At 43.4% G+C, this 8,456-nt stretch overlaps 1 non-coding gene across 1 annotated transcript; it reads left to right on the top strand.

Annotated features, from left to right (window-relative positions):
* Positions 1–685: 685 nt before the first annotated feature.
* On the top strand, positions 686–767 carry TRNAS-CGA (transfer RNA serine (anticodon CGA)). Its single transcript has one exon. It is a non-coding gene; the product is annotated as a tRNA-Ser (tRNA).
* Positions 768–8,456: the final 7,689 nt, after the last annotated feature.

The raw sequence follows: 8,456 nt of genomic DNA, 5'->3' as shown, positions 1-8,456 counted from the left end.
GCAGCGTCGGGAGCTTCCCGGGAAGCGGCTGCTTCCGGGAGGGGGCGCCCACTCTCCTGAGATTGCCCCTTACCTGACGCGAAGACCTTTCTCTCTTTTTGCCTTCTCAGCTCGGGGGGTGAGGTACTTCTCTAACCTACTTCAGGACGCTCGTCGCCTGAGGAACCCGAGCCCCAAATTGTCCTCTTCTTCCTTGCACATCCCTAAACCCACAGAGCGCATAATCCCAAGGAACACCAGACCCCTTTCCCCAGTAAATTCCTTCCGTCCATCCCCAGAAGATCCCTCTTTAAACTTTTCCAAAGGCTCTCTCACCCCTAACACCTTGTTCCGGGACCCTCCTCTCACCCCTAGCCCGAGGAGTCTCCTAGCCACCACCGTGGGGGCCCAGTTCTTTCCCTCCAACCGCTTCCTCTGAAGGCCTCGCCATCGCCTCCTAAGTAGGTTTGCGCTCCTTGAGACCCTAACTCTTCGCTAGGCGGGAGACCCTCCTTTCCTATCACCCCGTCCACCCGACCCTTTTCCTTTGAGGAGCAGAGAGGAGAGGTAAGGAGCTGGGGCGGGGGGGCCGGAGGGCACAGGGGGTGTGTGGATGGTTCGGGGTCCCACTTTTCGCCGCCGCATTTCTTCCCCGGTCGCAATGCGGACCCCTTCTGTAAGCCCACGGCGGAGTGCGGTTTTGGGAGTCACGGTGGCCGAGTGGTTAAGGCGTTGGACTCGAAATCCAATGGGGTTTCCCCGCACAGGTTCGAATCCTGTTCGTGACGGCCGCTGTATTCTTTTTTTTCCACGACGTGTTAGGGAGCCCCAGTCCCCCCGCACGTGTCTTTCTTGCACTTCCCTTTCAGTCTCGAAAAGGGAAGCCGAAAGGTTTCAGCCCTAGATTTGGGGGATGGGGGTTTACGGGAAGCTAAATTTATGCACAGCTGCTTTGGCTGCTAGACTGTAAGGCGCTTTCAGAATTCTATAACCAAGTTTGCTAGCAGAGCGTTTCATTTTTCTGGGAGGGGATAAAAAAGGATTTGATTGAAGAAGGGTTGTTTAGGTTTGTTTGGGAACGTGTGTGAGTGCCTATTTTGCAATGATTGTTAAACCTGGATTTTCAGGAAGAGAGGGCACCTCTGGATTTCATGACTAGAAGTCACTCCTTGTGGGTCTGATTACACCGAGGACCCAAGAAACCGGGCATTCTTTCATTTGGATTTCCTTGAGGAAGTGTACTTCAGGCATCACAGGGCTAGGAGGGAGTAGCCTGTTGAAACATGAACACTGCAGATCTAGCCGGGATGCGGGAAGATAACTGTTGCTTTTTATTGAGTGCTTATTATGTGCTAGGCACTGTTCTAAATGTGTATTAACCAAACTAGGGCATTAATCTCTTCTCTAATCTGTAGCCTAACGTCCTGTACTCACTTCACCCTGCTCTTCCTATCCCCTAATTTCTGATTGTGGGAAAGAGCTCACTGAGGATGTGCTTTTCATATGTTTATTTCCTGCATAACAGCATCTTCTCTAAGAAGGGTCTGCAAAGGGCAAGGGGTTCAAGGGTAGTTCATAGAACTTCCTACACATTTATACGTTGGAGTTTCTCACTTTCATACCTTTGCTCATGCTGTTCTTTCCAGGATTACTTCCCACTGTCCCTCCCTATTATCACTTTCCAAAATCCTACACATTCTTTAAGCCCCTCCTCTCTGATGCTCCTGATCACTCCAGCTGGAATTTATCAGTCTACCACCACCATGCACTGAGTTGCCTGCAGGGCATCTCCCTTGACAGACCTCTGCAAAATAAATATCTATGGATATACCAAAAAAAAAACAAAAAAAAAAAACAAACCTGTTTCCCTCTAGTTGATTCTGACTCATCGACCCTATAGAATAGAGTAGAACAGCCCTAATAGGGTTTCCTAGGAGCAGCTGGTGGATTTGAATTGCCCGCCTTTTGGTTAGCAGCCTCACTCTTAACCACTGTGCCACCAGGGCTCCTTTCAAATTCTATATATCCTACTTCCTAAATATCTTTCAACAGGACCCCTGGTGGTGCAGTGGTTAAAGAGCTTGCCTGCTAACCAAAAGGTTGGTGGTTCAAATCCACCAGCTGCTCCGTGGGAGAAAGATGTGGCAGTTGGCTTCCCTAAAGATTTATAGCCTTAGAAACCCTGTGGGGCAGTTTTACCGTGTCCTTATAGGGTCACTATGAGTTGGAACAGACTTGATGGCAGTGGGTTTGGTTAAATATGTCTCAAGTCTGTCTCTCAAGTGTGAGTGCAGGCTGGGCCTACCACTTACTAGAGCAAGATACTTAACCTCTCGGGGCCTTTATCTGGAAGTAGGGGTAATTGTGAGGGCTGCATCCAAGCTGACCTTAAACCCTTTGTTGACTGCTTTGGCTGGCCCCTTTTCTCTCACTGCTCGTCCGTATTCACTAGGTTCCACTTAGTGGCATTCTTTAAGTTCCTGGCACACAGTCTTGTTCATGCTGTTCTCTGCCTGAAATGCTTTTTTTCATCCTCACCTTCTACTCAGTCTCCACTTATATGTTGGTTCTCCTGACTACCTGTTGCCAACCACATCCTATACCCTAATTTTATTTAAAGTCTTTCTTCCCTGGTAGAATGTAAGGTAGAATATAAACTCTGGCACATATAAGCCATTCAATTCAAAAAATATGTTGACTAAATGGATGTTTTTTATAGTAGTCACATGCTGTTGTTGTTAGTTGCTGTCGATTCCGACTCATGGTGACCCCATGTGCAACAGAACAAAATATTGCCCAGTCCTGAGTCATCCTCACGATAGCACCATGTTTGAATCCATCCTTGCAGCTGTTGTGCCAATCCTTCTCACCAAGGGTCTCTCACACCCTTGTTGGCCCTCTATTTCACCACTTCACCAATCATCCTCTAGTGATTGATCCTTTCTGATGACATGTCCAAAGCAAGCGAGTTGGACAGTGTTCTGTTGTGATCCCATGAGGTTTTCATTGGTTAATTTTCAGAAGCAGATCTCCAGACCTTTCTTCCTAGTGTCTTAGTCTAGAAGCTCTGCTGAAACTTGTCCACCATGGGTGACCCTGCTGGTATTTGAAACACCAGTGGTATAGCTTCCGGCATTATAGCAACATGTAAGCCACCATAGTACAACGAACTGACAGTTACGTGTACATGTTTTAATCTTCACCCAGACTGGATTATAAGCTTCTTGAGAGGGCTTTATTATTTTCTTTGTGTCTCATCTAAATGGCCTTAAGCATAGATGTGATGAAATATGTACTGAGTGAATTAATAGGCTCAGTAGTAGTAACAAACTCAGTATTCCACTTCCTACCAAATTTCAGTTTGTGCATGTACTCACTTAAATATCTGGAGAGCCAATACCAAAACTGACCAGCAGAGGGCAACCGATAACTGTGTTGTGAAGGGAGAAAACACGGATCCATGGTTTACAAAATGGAGGATCTGGATGGAGGAGAATCTGGCAGAGGTTGATCATATACATCCCCTGTAACTTTTGCGGGTGAGAGGCCAAGACTTCTGCCTTCATATACAATAGATAATTTTTCAAATTTTTACCATTCCCATGGCCCACCCTAAACTCCTTGGCCCTTTCCCTTCCACCCCAACAAATCCTCTGTCCCTATATCTTTGTGTTGCATCATCTTACCCCCTTTCTCTTACATATTTATTCCACTCACTGGCATTCTTTAGTTCCTGGTGTACAGTAGGCCTTATCTGCGCTAAAGTTACCTTCTCCACTTTGCATTCCTGCTCATTTCAATCTCCTAAGGAACCTTCCATAACCATCCTTCTCATAACACCTTCAAATTCTTCTGCTCTGCTAGATTAAGCCTTCATGAATTCGGAACAAACAAAACCCCCCCTTCACTTGACATTTCCAAATTACCACGTTGTTTTTCTACTTTTACCTTTCAAATAAAATGTATACTCGCTACCTACAGCTTCATACAACCTTAATACCCTTGTCATCTGCTTTCTGCCTCCTGAAAATTTTTAGACATTAATAGAAACCATCAACCAAATCCAGTAGTCTTCTCAATCTCCATCTTTCCTATGTTTGAAATCATTTATTTAAAAAAATCATTAGGCCTCAAAGACATTATATTTTCTCCTCAGAACACTGCTTCTCCATCTCATTTATTTTCTCCCTCCTGTGGAAGTCTTATCAAAGCTCCATTCTTCTCCCTTCTCCTAATATCTCAAGCCACCTTTCCAGGCATGACCTCTTAGCCAGACCATGCTCCTGTATTTCCAGCTGCCTACATGTCTGCAGAGCTGGCCTACTGTCACCAAAAAGGGAAGCAAAACGTCTCTTCCTCTCTCAGAATCACATTCTCAACTTTTCCATTTCCATTGAAACCATTCTTCTCTCAATTCCTTCTAGTGTTTAACCTTAAGAATTATTTGACATTTTCTTTTCTCCTGTGCCTATCATTCACCAATTACTGCTTCATCTTAATTCGTGTCTTTGTTACAATGACCTTTAAGGTGTCCCAGTTTCATCACTTAAAGCCACCCTACACTAACTAGTGTGATTACTCTAAAACCTGGTTTCATCATATTATTCCCCTGCCCAGGAACTTCAGCTCCATCTGAGCAAACACAAATTCGTCAACTTACCCTGCCTAAGTTACCCATTTCCCCCCAACTAATTCTTTCCAGTTATCTCTACATAATTAGGCTGGTCATTTCCATGTGACAGCCTAATTCCTGTCTTCTCTCTCCTCACCTTTATAAACAACTAGCTAATGCCACTCTATACTGATCTTTTCAGCTATACATTCTTGTATCTTATAAAAATTGCTTTTATGTGACTAGTTTAAAAAAAGCTAACACGAGGGGAATCTAACACACAAGAATTTAATATTATCCCCTTCCAGGTTGTTGACTTGTTCCAAATTTTAAGAGGCTTCCATCTCCGCAGTTTATCCAATAAAGCAAATCATTAGTGGACTTGTGAGTGAAATGATCTCAACCTACACTTCTTCCAGGGAACTCCTTCATAGCTAGTTTATGGGCCACATGGAAATGATTCATTACTTCAAAATTAAAAAAAAAAATTGAAACATTAGCTATAATACATCTACCTTCTAGATTTTGTTCTAGATTAGGTCTGGAAATCCAAGGTCCTATCCTTAGCCTCCTCCGCTGTTCTCTCCTCTCGTGTTTGCGCTTACTTCTAAAGTTTCTTTATCACCTCTGGGCAGACAACTCCCATGGCCACACTGTAAGCCCTAACTTCTTGCTCTTAAGCTCCAAGCTATTTCCTATTTCTGGCTAAACCTGTTTATGTGGAAGCACTTCCAACTCAGTGTTCCCCAAATGAGCTCATTACTTCACCCCTAAAACCTGCTCCTCCTCTTCTACCTATCAGGTTAATGACACCATTTTCTCATCCACAAGACTAGAAACATCAGTCTTCACCTGTGATTCATCACTGTTTATGTGCCTGTTGTTATGTGCAGTGGTTACAAGCTAAGACTCAGGAATGGCTTTCTGGGTTTCCCAGTTCTGATTATTAGCTGTATGAATTTTGTCCCTACATAGAAAATGGAGATAATAGTACCTCTTTATAAAAAGTTGTCGGGATGTCTAAGTTAATGTTTAATACTTAGAATAGTGCCTGACTCACAGTAAATGCTCAGTTGGCATTACCTCCTTTACTGCCAATGTCCAATCCTGTTCAGAACTCAACTCCACTGATTCCTCTGAGAAGCCTTCCCTCCTGCATCCCACCAGGTAGCTGACCACTTTCCTCCTTGTCCCATTGTACTCAGTCCATATCTATTAGCAACAAACTGTTCTATATTTCCCATTATTTATTAAAGTGTATGTTACCTACTATGTCTTACTCTGCAAGTGTCTTCAAAGTAAAGACTCATTTCTCAATTATTTGCATATTATATATCTCATGCCTGGCACCATGTCTGGGACATGACAGGTGTACTATAATTGTTGGCTGAGTCAATCTAATCAGTAAGACCTATCAATTTTTTCCCCCATTTCTTGCCTTTTCCTGCTGTATTTCAGGTCAAGTCCTCTCTTGTATGAATTACTGCAAAGCTTACTGATACTATCGCCACCGATTTCTTCCTCCCTTCACAATGCCACCAGAATTACCAGTTATAAGTCATTTCTCACAAACCTACCTGCAAGAGAAAAGTCCCAGTTCTATCCTACGCATTCAAGGCCTTCCAAGAACTGGCCCCGTATTATCCCTAGTTTTATCTTCCATTACTTCAACAAACTGTGTTCCAGATTACACTATTATCTTCCTTCTTCAACATTATCCTTCACTTCCACTTATCTTTATTCATGCTATGATCTCAGCCTACACAGAGCTTGCAAACTGGTGGACCCCAGATTTTTTTTTTACCCAAAAGCATTTTTCTTACAAATTTGAGCCAACATTTAAAAACTGTGAGATTTAGTATAAACACTAGGATTTCCAGAGTTTCTTGAAAACTCATTAAGATCTGGCCACAAAACAAAATTTGGGGTTCACTAATTTGCAACCTAGGTTTTAGGCTGAGATCACAGCATGAAAAAACCCAAGTGGAGGTGAAGGCCACACTGAAGAAGGAAGACCACGTTCCCTGATCTTGCACAGCAGCCCCTTCCTTTCGGGGCATGTACTCATCACCTAGCCACATTTCTCTATACAGCTGTACAATGAGGAGATCAGGCTAATCGTGGGACAACTGGACATATATCCTGATGTCACACAATATAAGAACACCTCTCCTGTGATGTGTTCAATCCCCAAACCAAAACCAAACCCACTGCCATCCAGTCGATTGCAACTCATAGAGACGCTGTAAGGTTTCCAAGGCTGTAAATCTTTAGGGAAGCAGACCGCCGCATCTTTCTCCCTCAGAGCCACTGGTGGTTTCGAATCGCCGACCTTTTGGTTAGCAGTCGAGTGCTTTAAGCACTGCACCACCAGGGCTCATTCAGTCCCCAGAACTGTTTAATTTGAATCTCTCAAGACTTTAAATCTAATTTTGTTTGTAGTAAAAATAGGAGCTTAGAGGAACAAGCTCAAGGACACTCAAGAATCCGTCCGTCAAATCTCTTCAAGTTAATGTTACACAAAAGTAAGGTGGTTCCCGGAATCCAGACTAAGAGGGTAAAAGAGTTAAGGCACATAACCTGACGTACTGCATGGTCCTCCAGGTGTGGACAAAAACTAGCTATAAAGGACTTTTCCTGGGGCGATCGGGGAAATATGAGTAGGGGTTTTGATTTTAAGCCTTTGTTATTTTGGCAATGTAGGAAAATGTTGTGATTTTCCAAATACATACACTGAAGTAAAAAATTAAGAGCCAATCCCCCCACCCCATTGCCTCAGTTCTCTTGACCTTAAAAGTTTAGAATGGGTTGGCAAACTCTTTCTGTAAAGGGCCAAGTGATAAGTATTTTAGGCTTTTTGAACGATAGTTCTGTTACAGCTGTTCAGTTCTGCCATTGTAACACAAAAGCAACCATAGACAATACATAAACAAATGGGCATGGCTGTGTTCCAATAAAACTTTTTTACAAAAGCAGGCAGCTGTTGTGAGCCATACTTTGTCGACCTCTGATCTAGAACACTACCTCTTCTGAAACTCATCAGAATCATTGGCTTTATCTTCCCTCTGATCACGTACTACTTGTAAATCACATTATACCTTATTATATTCTTGTCTCCACTTAGGAGTAAGTTCTTTGAAGGCAGGTGCCAGGATCAGCCCCTCATTTCCATCCTAAGGAGTTACCGTGAGAGTAGACATTCATTGTTTCCAAAACGCAAATTTACCCTAAAAGGAAGATCTGCATCACTCATGACATTAAAAAGAATGAGCAGCAGGTCCTGAAAATAATTTTGAAGCAGTTTCAGAAAAAAATTTAAGCACTACTGGCCTCACTAGAGTCCACGCTCTTAAACTCTACAGTGTGACGTGTTCATCATTTTATAATCATTCCGTGTGCATGAGTGTAGCAGATTCATGCCTTTTTTTTTTTAAACTCCCTAGAGTATCTATAGAGTCCTATTAGATTTACATGAGGTGCATGATAAATAAGGAGCCCTGGTGGCACAGTGGTGAAGCACTCAGCTGCTAATGAAAGGTCAGTGGTTCAAACCCACCAGCTGCTGTGTGGAAGATGTGGCAGTCTGCTCCTATAAAGATCTATAGCCTTGGAAACCCTATGGGGCAGTTCTACTCTATCCTATAGGGTCACTATGAGTTGGTATCAACTCGGTGGCAATGGGTTTGGTTTTTGCATGATAAATGCTCAAATTTAAAATACAGTTCTGGGGGGAAAAAGAATTCCTGTCTCATGACGGAGAAGGTGATGGCAAATGCCCATAAAAAGGGTTTATCCAGGTCTGCCCACCACAGCAGGCACAGGTGTTTCAGGTTCCCTCCCTCACATTTGTGTTCGCAGTTAGGGG

This window comes from Trichechus manatus, unplaced genomic scaffold (assembly GCF_000243295.1).
Source record: "Trichechus manatus latirostris isolate Lorelei unplaced genomic scaffold, TriManLat1.0 scaffold00069, whole genome shotgun sequence".
In the NCBI taxonomy this organism is placed as follows: Eukaryota; Metazoa; Chordata; class Mammalia; order Sirenia; family Trichechidae; genus Trichechus; species Trichechus manatus.
Note: the sequence above shows the minus strand (reverse complement) of the source record. Positions and strands in the feature narration are given on the sequence as shown.